Genomic DNA, 12,073 nt, shown 5'->3' with positions numbered 1-12,073 from the left:
AGCAGCTGACCCTGTACCGTCTGACATCTCAGCAGTTGAACGTGCACCGTCTGACACCTAAGCGGCTGACGCTGTACCACAGACACCTCAGCGGCTAACCCTGTACCGTCTGACACCTCAGCAGCTGACCCTGTACCGTCTCAGTGGCTCAGCTCCACGACACGCCAGCGAGGTCCTCCCAAACGAGATGACACCCCGAGCGGCTTCTGATGATGATGATGATGATGATCTGGGCTTTGGGGCGCACCGACTACGTTGGTAAAATGGCGCCCATAACCTACTTTTTATCTAACAGTTGCCTGGAAAAGCGGAGATATAAGGTTTCGTTCGATATGCGGCATGAAATTGTACGTCTTCAAGATAACTAAACATATGACCGTCATGTACTGAGCTGGAATCGTCTCCCAAAATACCACAGAGCGCTGGACGCAAGGACCCAGATCCAAAATGGCGCATACGATCCAAGGCGAGGTGGGCACAATCGATCAAGACATGTCGTACGGTGTAACGATCCCCGCAGCGAGGACACTGCGGTTGGTCTTCCCCGCATGATAGGTATCGGTGAGTTGCACATGTGTGGCCTATTCTCAGGCGGCATAGCGTCACTCCCTCCCGCCTCACCCTACGACAGCTGGACGCCCATGGTCCCAAAAGGAGTTTTATCTCCCTCTGTTTATTGGCAGCATGCACACCCCAATTCGCTTGCCACTGCTTCAACATCAAGGCAGATACCACTGCATATAGGTCGTTAGCTGGGACTGTCATCGTAAGGATCCCAGATGCGCGTGTGACACGCCTTGCTGCGGCATCAGCCGCTCCATTACCCGATATGCCAGCGTGGCTTGGTATCCAGCAGAATACCACCTACTTCCCGGATCGCGACGGTGTAGTAAGAAGAGTTAAAATGTTCTGAACGATGGAATGTGATGAATCTAAATCTTGCAGAGCCATCCGGCTACTAAGAGAGTCCGATAAAACTAAGTGTTGGTCGTCACTGTCAACTTTTATGAAATGGAATGCTTTAAGAATGGCTATTAGCTCGGATGTGAACACCGATGCGTGACCAGGCAAAGCAAAAGACCGTGCAACAGGACCTTGGACAAAAGCACATCCAACACCGGCATCCGCTTTCGAATCGTCCGTGTAGGTCTTCTTGTGATCAGGGTATGACACAATCAACTCTAAAGACTCATCCGGAGACACCTGCCTCTTCTCGAAATGGGAAAGTGAGATATCTATCGCTGGTGGATAGAGCTTCCAAGGAGGAGTCTCGGGAATTTCTCAACGAATCACATGCCGTGTGCGAATGCCACACCCCTTCAAAAGTATGAAAGTTCTCACACAGAAAGGTGCGATCTGATGTGCACTCCCAGTGAGAAGCATGCGTATTGTGCGGCGAGAGAAGACCCACTTGTATGTTGAGTGATCGGGGAACTGCGCCAACTTACAAGCGTATGGCATGCCCAGTACCTTTCTCCTAGTGGACAAAGAGGGCTCGTGGGCCTCAACAAGGAGGCTCGTTGTCGGAGAGGTCCTGAATGCACCTGTTGCGATACGTAAGGCTGTATGATGTATCGTGTCCAATGAGCGTTTTACCGACTCACAAGCGCCGTCATAAACAAAAGAAGCATAGTCGAGGTTGGATCTGATAAGAGAGCGATAGAAGAGCAAGAGTGTTTTCCTGTCCGCACCATAAGACGTGCGTGCAATGCATTTCAGGACATTCAGGGCTTTAAAACACTTGGTTCGCAACGCCTTTATATGGACTTTGTAAGTAAGGCGGTGATCCAATTGCACGTCCAGGAAACGAACCACGGGCTCAAATGGTATCGCTTCGCCATACAGTCGGATCGCTGCATCCCGGCAGTGACCACGACGGCGACAAAAGTGCACACCCGTTGTTTTCAACGTGGAGAAACGAAAACCATTCAGCGTGGCCCATCTCTCCAAACATGCTACAGCTAGTTGCAGCTGACGCTCCATCGCTGAGGTCAGAGAAGAGCTGCACCAGATCGCAAGATCGTCGACGAACAGCGAGCGACCAATCGACTGAGGTAATGCATCTCCGACGTCATTGATCATAAGCGCAAAAAGCGTGACACTTAGAACGCCACCTTGGGGCACACCGCTCCGTTGTATGAAACGATCAGAAAACTGATAACCAACACGGACACGGAAAAAACGTTCCGCTAAGAAGTTCTGTAAAAAACAGCCTATGTTACCACGAATACCGTGCTTAAAAGCCTTCATAAGTATACCATGTCGCCATGTGGTATCATAAGCGCCCTCTATGTCAAAGAAGACAGCTCCCAGATGACGACGCTGTTTAAAAGCGGCACGGACAATAGTATCCAAGATAAGAAGATGGTCCAGCGTGCTACGGCGTTTCCTAAAACCACACTGAAGATCAGTAAAAATTGCATGTTTCTCTAAAAACCATGAAAGACGGCCATTGACAGGTCTCTCCATCAGCTTACACAGTGAAGATGTAAGGGAGATGGGCCTGTAGTGAAGCGGATCTTTGCCGCTCTTACCTGGCTTTAAAAGGGGTACAACAACAGCTTCTCGCCAAAGTTCCCAAAGACGATTAAAAATGGCCAAAAGAACGTGCAGTACGCAGACGGGTAGATGTCAAATCATGTCGTTATGTATTTCGTCAGGACCCTCTGATACGCTCCGAAGCCTGCGAACAGTAGCCCTCAGTTCCACCATTGTAAATGGTTCGTTGTAGGCAAGGTGCGCAGAGGTGGAAAAGTCCACTGGACTGGCCTCCGACGCGCCTTATGACGCAGGAACTGGGGATCAACGCTACCGTCTCCACACCGTTCCGCAAGCGCACGACCGATCTCGTTGGCGACGTCAGCAGGATGTAAAATGTCCCGCCCACCAACCTCAAGAACCGGTAGCGGAACCGCGGAAAACTGCCCAGAGATACGCTTAATCTGCGACCATACTTGAGACGTGGGAGTGAAACGATGCAGGCGTCCCACGTACTCTTGCCAGGAGACGCGTTTTGCCTCCCGGATCGTGCGCCGGGCCAAAGCTCTCGCCTTCCTAAATGCGATTAAGTTATCGGTTGTGGCATGACGGTCGAAAGCCCGAAAGGCCCACCTACGTGCCCGGATAACAGCTCGGCACTCGTCAGTCCACCACGGCACCGGGGTGCGACGAGGAGCTCCAGATGTCTTTGGGATGCTCGCGTTCGCTGCACGTAAAAAGGCGGACGTGAAATGTTCGATCGAGTAGTTTGCACCATCCACGGCCTGTGCACCAAAGTCCCTCTCTAACTGAGACTGAAACTCGCTCCAATCTGCTTTTTTAAGATTCCATCGTCGTGGCCGAGGGCCGAGGACCGCTCCGTCATAGTACTCCAAACACACTGGGAAGTGGTCGCTTCTCATAGGGTCGTCAGCTATAGTCCACGTAAAAAGCTGCGCGAGCTGCGGACTCACCAGGCTTAGGTCCAAAACCGACATCTGACCTGACGGTAACGTAAAATGCGTTCGAGATCCCGCATTTAAAACACAGAGCGACTCTTCGCGAATAAATTGCTCTAAAGAACGTCCCCGCGCGTTGCTGTTATCACAACCCCAAAAGGTATGGTGTGCGTTGTTGTTGTTGATTGGCGTTTTCGGGCGCGCCGACTGCGGTGGTCATTTGGCGCCCAAAACGATTTTTGCTTTACCTAACTAGTGGACCGTGTAAAGAGTCCCGAAGTTGAAATGTTTAAGGAATAAAAATACCTGTTTAGATTCAAGAAGGCGCGAAATGTCTCCTAAAAGATCACAGAGCGTCAAGGACGAGTCACGCTGTTCAAAGTATCGTCGACGTTCTTCCATGAGGTGCGGACATGATGCAAGCGCACCACCGTGCTCCACAGTGTCTGGTAGCACATCTTTTCTAAATATCGTGTAACCTTTGATGGTGCAGTGGGAATCCGGCGACAGCTTCGTCTCCTGGAGGCAGACAGCAACCGGACAGCGGTGATTTAGCACAGTGTGTAAATCCTGGGCACTAGTTCGTAAGCCTCTACAGTTCCATTGCAGAATAACCCGCATAAAACCTGGTTAGAAAATAAAGTTTAAAACTATGAAGCTAAGAAAAACATGGGCTGCGTAAAAAGGTGGCATAAAACTGTTGACTTAAACTGTAAAAAATGACTAAGCTGACTAGAAGTGTTCGGTTGCACCAGACGAAGGGCCCAACTCCCTGAAGTGTACCCGAGGGTGCACACCTCCACTTCGGCGCAACCTCCCGTCCGCAGAACTCGAACGACCTTCATTCGAGCCCGACTGAAACTTCAGCCGCGCTCGCGGACTTCCCTCGTCTGTCGGCGAGCCTCTCCAGGGCAATCCGCGCTTAGCGGGGCGGCCCGGGGCGGAAGGAGGTTCCAACCGCCTCGGGGACGACGGCGGGGTCGCCGGAGGCGGCGGGGACTGAGCAGGCGCACCGGAAGGCGGAGGAGGCGGCGGGGCGCCCATTCGGGATGGAACAAGCGGCGGCCCAACGCGCTTGCTAGGCGTGGAAGTGCTCCCCCCAAGGACGACGGCTTCCCATCAGCCACCGCAGAGGACGGAGCACCGCCAGCCACCGCAGAGGACGGCTTCCCATCAGCCACCGCAGAGGACGGCGCACCGCCAGCCACCGCCGGCACCGACGCCCCGGCAAACCCCACGGGAGGAGACTTTTCGCCGTCCCCCGCCGGGGCAGAGGAATCGGTAGCCCCCCGAGGACCGCCTGGCCACCCTCGCCTGCTCGACCAGACGCGCTCGCCTGGCCTCTTCTCCACCTCACCGCGCCGCAAGGCCTCCATCACTGTCTCGCTAGGTGAAGTTCGGTTCGCGGTTGTTGGGGGAGGCGCCGTGGTCGGCGCCTCTTTCCCGGAACGTGTCTGATTTGCTCGGGATCAGACTCCGACCCCGACTAACCAGACCCCGGCCCCCCTCCCGACCCCGACCAACCAGAGTCCACCCTTCCCTTCCAGTGTCTCTCCGACCGGGGAGGCCGGCGACACGGGGGCCGCCGGCGCCGCAGCTACCGACGGTGCGGCGGGCGCCGCGGACGCAGGCGAAGCATGCGAACCCGCTGCCGGTCTGCAGGTCAACCCAAATGACTGGAGGAGAGTGATGAGCTGCGTCAAGTTCATACGGTCCCAGCTGACCTCACGATGAACCACGTTTGAGTGGGAACTAGACACTGCACTCGCGTAAGACACTTTGGGATGCGAGCTATGGTAAATATCCCGTGCCTCTCGGAAAGAGATGCGTCGGGAGCACTTGATGGAGATAATCTCTTTCTCTCGAGAGTACGCCGGACAAGCACGGTCAAATGTCGTGTGCGGAATCTGGTTTTTGTCGCAGTAAACACACTTCGGTCGCACGGCGCTGCAGGTCTCGCTAGTGTGGTCAGTCTCCGCACATTTCCACAAGACGGCTTGTTCCTGCAGTAATCTTTTGTATGGCCAAAACGAAGACACCGAAAACAGCGCATAGGGTTGGGAATGTACAAACGAACTTTCACTTTTACGTAACCGACTACTATTTCTGAAGGAAGATCCGCACGGTTGAAAGCAAGGATAATGTTGTTTGTTGGGACCAGGTGACTCTCCTCTCCTGACTCTGATCCGACGAGCTTCCATGACACCGAAACCAGACAGACCATCCACGATATCCTCCTCGCTGACACCCTCCAGGTCAAAACAGTTAACGATCCCGCGAGAGAAGTTTTTCGTTTTGTGAGCCGTCACCGTGATAGGTAAAGTGACGTCTCGCCTTCCATCTTTATCCCTGACTGTGTATGTGAACGAGGTTGCCTTCATCGTCTTTTCCGCTTCCGCTGCATTCAAAGACTCCACCTCGATCGCTCCATTTCTAAGCTTGTCACAACGCGTTACCTTCCCAAGCCGATCACATCCGCAACGCCGCTGAAATGGCGACAAACTGGACAAATCCTTTTCACTAATGGCAAGCACAAGAACCCGGGGGCAAGACCGAGCAGCCTGCCCGGCAGTCCCCGGTACTCCCACTCTCCCACCTCTCGTCCGCTCCAACGGGGTGGAACGGGAATCAGTCCGTGGCAGCGGTATCTCACCAGTGCCGGAAGGACCGCTTCGTCCCTCCGCCGAAGCAGAGGGACGGTCGTCCATCGTCGTCAGCCGAGCCGTCTGAGCCGAAGTGTCATTTCCGTTGGGGTTGGTTGAGTGAAAATCCATGCGAGTTTTTGAAGCATTTGGTACCGGGGCTCCCCACCTACCACGGAGCCCAACTAGGGGACGGCCCAACACTCCCTCGGGAGGTGGTCACCGCCAGGGCTACCCCGGTGCTATATGGGGCGAACGACGCCTCCCACACGGCCAGGTGTAACCGGCGAGACCCCTCCCCGTCCTGACCGTGGTTCAGCGCCGCCACCCCTTGACCCCTTAAGCCGCTGCGCGCGGTCAGGCGCCCCAAGCGGAAGCCCGCAAGGGCACCCAACCGCAACGCGAGTGACAAGCCGCTAGACCCGTGTGGGGCCCCACGAGACCCCCACGCCCCCGAATATCCTGGCCAAAGTGGAGTGTTGGGACGTGCCGTGACTGACCCGCACGACGCGCCCCTCAGCCACCAGGATCCGATGAACCCGGGGGCGTGGGCGAGGGGGCACGGCACCCCAATAAAACGAGGATGAGGAATGGTGATAGGGCCGGATGCGGGAGTACTGGTAATGTGGGGGGGGGGGGGGGACAAGGAGCAGGGGCTCACGTACCGGCAGGGTCGCTACGCCCCGAGAGGAACAGCTTGCGCTGTCCACCCGTTACCGGAGCTGGGATCCGAGGGGGCGCTAGTCCCCGACATCGACCGAAGCCGGTGCCCCCGTGGGGCCGAGCGGCTTCCGTTCAGCTGAGTGCCGACTGATGTCGAAAATCCTGGTGAATGGACAATGGTTCCACCCGCTATTTGGGTTTCCAAGGGGTACGAAAGGAGCTGGTAAACAAATGACATCTAACCTGGGCAAGCTGTGGATCGCGAACGGCGGAGCTTGTCGCCGCCAAGACTTTTCCCACCGATGGCGCAGATTACCGACCTAGACTGCAAATCGCCGTGCTTATGGCAGTGATCTGCAGTTGCCAAAGCATGCTTTTCTGCAGATGGTCGCCATTCAGTCCATGTCGCATCCGCGCGACATCGCGTTCCCTGGCTGCCCTCGTCATGTATTCTCATCGCGGACCCGCACGACAGAGGACGTGCACCGCGGGAGACACCAGAGGACGGCTGGTAGCGGCGCTCCTTGCCTCCAGCTCAGGTTTCCCTACATTCTGTGGAGCCCACTGAGTCATCTACAGAAAGGTTTGTCGTTGTCGCTGACCGTCCCGATACTCTCCCGATCCATCAACTCGTGGCGGGGTGGGTCTGAGAGGCTTAAGGTGCCCGTTTTTTGTCCGAAACTGAAATGATCTGCGGCCAGTAGCAGGGACACGCAGGTCAGGAGACTTCAGAGGGCGGTGCGGACCGTGACGAATAATGCAATACGCTAAAATTTCGCTTCGAAGTTCACCTGCTCGCCGGGAGTGTCACTATCGGGTGCCAGGCTCAGGGCGCATGTAACAACCACTGCTTAGCATGAGCGCTGATCGCAGGCATCCATCAAGTTCTAAATTGCTTGACGAAATCCTATGCAACTAAAAGTAACTATAACAAAGCAAAAACAGTTAATCAAAGCTACCAATGAAAGAAAAAGCCGGCTGCGCCTAGAAAGGTGACGGACAGAACAGTAAAGCCATAAATGTTCATTAAAACACGATAGTTAGGCAAATACATGCATTGTCTTGCACCCGCACAGCAAACATGTGCAACACACATAAAACAAATCAGTACAGGTGTTCATCCAGAAATGCCACAGCGTTAGAAACACCCGCGTTTTCAACACCGGTTTGATTTTCCCCACGCGCACGATGAAACTATATGGCAAAACTTCATCAAGACATTACACATCGGTTAACCGGCGAGAAGTGAGCAAACGAGAACGAATCGGCATCACGCCGTCAGGCAATTCCCCCCCCCCCCCCCGCCGACGGGGAAAACCGTCGAAAATAATGGACACCATGATCCCCGTTGCCCAATCACAACGGATCAACCATACATGCATGATCCCAACCCAGTCTGAGCAGCCAGCGTGACGTCACGACAGGGCGCAAGTCGCCGCCGCTTCTCCCTTGAACAAATATCGAAACCCTGGGCGCGTACGCGACCGACGCACGTTCAGAAAGGCGCGCGCCTGCAGCGAGGTCGCCGGGACGGCCGACCGCGCCCCATCCCTGTTCTTTGCACACGGCCGTCCCCGGCCGGGACCTCGGCAGCCCACGGCCCGCGTCCACACAGCCAGACGGCCGCCCGTCCGCCCCGACGTCGGCCGGACAACAGGGAGGGGGCGGCCGCGCCCCCCCCCCCCCCCGCACGCCGCTCAGAGGCCGTGAATCTGGCGCAGGTGGATGCGCAGCTGCGTGGTCCTAGAGAGCACTTTGCCGCAGACGTGGCACGTCGTGTCGCCCTTATGGAGCTTCATGTGCTGGCCCAACGAAACCAGGTGGTTGTAGATGCGGCCGCAGAACTGGCAGCGGAATGTGCCGCGCCGGGTGTCGCCGGTGCTGCCACCTGCCGGACAAACGGCCGATCAGAGGCGACCGGGGCTCGACACGGCGACGGCGGACCGGCAGCAGGCGGCGCTCCGTGCGTCAGCTGACACCGGGGTGGTTCTCGACGACGCCGAAGGTGCCGCGGCAGGCCGCCGCCCACCGAGCGCGCGGGCTCGCACCGTCCCGATGCTGGCTGCACTGCCAAAATCGCGCGTCGAGAGAAGCGACAACCGAGAACGTCGCCGACGCTGCGCGCTGCCTCTTCCTCCACCGATCTGTGCCCGTGACCTGCGCGTCCTCCACCAATATGCATTGCGACTGTGACGGAGCTTGCCGTTGGGCTGCAACTGAGGACGTGTCCGCGTTAGCCGGAGGACAGGACGCCAAGCCAGTGGCCAGTCCCTGTTTACGGTTTCGCGCAGTGGCTATATCATTGGCTATATTATTCACAGGCATTCATTGTTTGATGTTTGGGGTTTTAGGGCGCACAGACTACTTAGGTCATCAGGTACCCATGAGTGTACACATGCAGTGCTAATGCGCCCATACCTGAAACCAAATAGCGGCGAGCAACAGTATTTTGCGTCCAGGTTCCCGTTGGACTCAGGCATCGGCCATGTCCAGCACCGTGCTGTGCGCTGGCAGCTCTTGTTGATGACCATCGATCCCGAGCATACTAGCGCATTCTTGTTTTTATCCATACCGTCACGTGCTGACCGACAATGCACTGGACACAATGCTCCAGAGTGTGAAGAAACCTCACTTGTAACCTCACTTCGCAGAGGTTACATAAAGCAAACGGCGTTGGGTTTTGAGCAATTTAGCAGTCACGCACGATTCGCTGCTCCCTGAAAAGTTTCTGGCTGTTCTACGCGTAAACTCACCGCATTTAATTATTCCGTCGCGGCTATTTCTAACGGCATCAATGGACCAACCAGTGCTGGAAACAGGTTTCGAAGTAAGACGCTCTTAGCTGTTACCATCCAGCAGATACCCGAGGGACGCAAGGTGGAAGCTTAATTGTGTACTAGAATAAGGTCATTTCCACAAGGATTAATGCGCGTAAAGCGTTATAATTTCAATGTATTTCGATGGTTTGATGCTTGATATATGAAGATTTGACCCGCAGCGGTTCCGAACAGTTCTTTCGAATTAAACAAGCTAAGGCATGCACTCAAATAACCCGTATCATGCGTCTTCATGCATTTTCTAAAAGCCTTTATGCATATTTCAAAATACTGGGCGCAAGGAACGCGCCATAAAAGGCCCAGGTATGTGACGCAGACTGTTCTGACCGCGGAACAATGTGTATTTCTGAGCACCGAAACACCAGAACCTCCGATCTACCCGCAGACTACCCTGCTCGCGCTCCCGGTCCCCCGGCCCGACCCCCTCCGCGCATGCGCTGCCGCGGTCGGCAGCGGCGGCTGACGGCCGGTGGACAGAGGCCGCCAGCGAACGGCACGGGCGGCAGCAGCCGCGACACGGCGGGTCGTACCACAGAGTACTGAAGCCGAAGAGGGTCGAAGCTCTCGGGGTGCGATCCGCTGGTCCGTGATGGAGAGTCCTGGCGTCGGAGAGAGCAACGACTACTCGGGTGGAATCCGCTGGTTCGTGATGGAGAGTCCTGGCGTCGGAGAGGACCGCGACTCCTCGGGTGGAATCCGCTGGTCTGATACGGAGAGGGCGGTGACTCCTTGGGTGGAATCTGCTGGTCTGATACGGAGAGGGTCGCGACTCCTCAGGTGGAATCCGCTGGTCTGATACGGAGAGGGTCGTGACTTCTCGGATGGAATCCGTTGGCCTGATACGGAAAGGGTCGCGACTCCTCGGGTGGAATCCGTTGGTCTGATGCGGAGAGGGCCGTGACTCCTCAGATGGAGTCCATTGGTCTGATGCGGAGAGGGTCGCGACTCCTCGGTTGGAATCCGCCGGTCCGGTACGGAGAGGGTCGCGACTCCTCAGGTGGAATCCGCTGGTCTGATACGGAGAGGGCCGCGAATCCTCGTGTGGTGTGTGCGCCATGTCATTGGGGCTTTACGACGCACTCAGCTGCTGAGGCTATATAGCGCCGCCTGCCTCTCACCCTGGCAGGAAGGGCGGAATCCGCTGGTCTGGGACGGAGAGTCCCCACGCCGGAGAGTCTTCATCACACCGGAGAGGACCGCGGGACGGTTGAAGCGCAAACGTTTAAAAGTATGGCGCCATGCCCTCCCCGGGGAACCCAGTGTGCGGTTCAAGACTCGGCACCCGCTGTACTGGCTCTGTGCACCGGCTTTTAGCGCGGCCGCTGACGTCATATTTGATCACCACGCAGATGCCTACGTTGTGTCTACTCCAGGGAACATTCAGCAACGTTGGCCAGCGTGGGCTGCCTGGCCCGACCGGCCTCCATGCAACACTCGGAGCCTGTGCCGTTGTATTCAGCTGCCCCGCGGTATGCACCGCACCAGGCGCCCGCCTTGTACCCGTCCGGGCGACGGGATTGGCTGTCTGACATCGCGCCAGCTGCAACGGTAAAGTTACGCGCCCATGGCTGTCAGCCGAATCGATGGCGACCGATAGCTGTATATCGGGAGGGCCAGGCCAGCACTGTAGGGCTCGATCTTGGCTGGCATTGGCATATATCGCACGGCCTGATAACGTCAGGTGATCATATGTCATCAGCATGATCGTCTAATTACGGATGCAGCTCCAAAATCATGTGCTTCACCGTAAGGTGTGCAAGACCATGCATCAGGACCCCACTAATCTCCTCTCTGGCTGCCATGTGATAATATCCACTCAAGTAGCGATGTCAATGGCAGGTAACAAACGTGTTAATTTCGACCAGGCGATGTATGTACAGCCAATCATGACAGTCGACACGGCTCGGTGCTTATGCATGGGTTCATGAGGCGCTGGATCGGGCCATTTAAGCGTGCCGACGGCACAATGGGTCGCTGCCAGCACAATGCACCGCGCACCCGAACGGCCTAAAAGCGCAGACATACCATGTGACTGCAGGCGGCCGACCCCTGAGAATGGCAGCCACAGCGTCTGGTCATCGACCCGACAGCCAGTCTGAGCACCGTGCCACGCAGCCCTTGCCCGATGTCGTGACGGCAGGTGGCGCTGACCACACAGCCCAGGCATGACGCCGCTTCCGCGCACCATGCCGAAACCGCCCGCTACCGCCTACCAATCGGCCGTGGTCAAACTGACGGCATTTCTAGTCACCTGTGCTGCAATTGCCGACAGCGCCCCATGCGAATTTTTCTCACTCACGTGATTGTTCTCTCAGCTTGGACCTTACGCACCTGACGCGCCCACATAAGCCAGCTGAAGTTCACTCTCCCCGACACCTCCCGCAGCTCACAGCAGTCACCCTGGACCTCATGTTTTACTCTGTGGTTTTCGGCAGCCCTGGCCCCAAGGTCTCGCGTGCCTCACGGCGCCAGCCTCCGACCGACGCCTCCGACC

Source organism: Pollicipes pollicipes, unplaced genomic scaffold (genome assembly GCF_011947565.3).
Source record: "Pollicipes pollicipes isolate AB1234 unplaced genomic scaffold, Ppol_2.1 Scaffold_4740;HRSCAF=5597_pilon_pilon_pilon, whole genome shotgun sequence".
Classification (NCBI taxonomy): domain Eukaryota; kingdom Metazoa; phylum Arthropoda; class Thecostraca; order Pollicipedomorpha; family Pollicipedidae; genus Pollicipes; species Pollicipes pollicipes.
Note: the sequence above shows the minus strand (reverse complement) of the source record.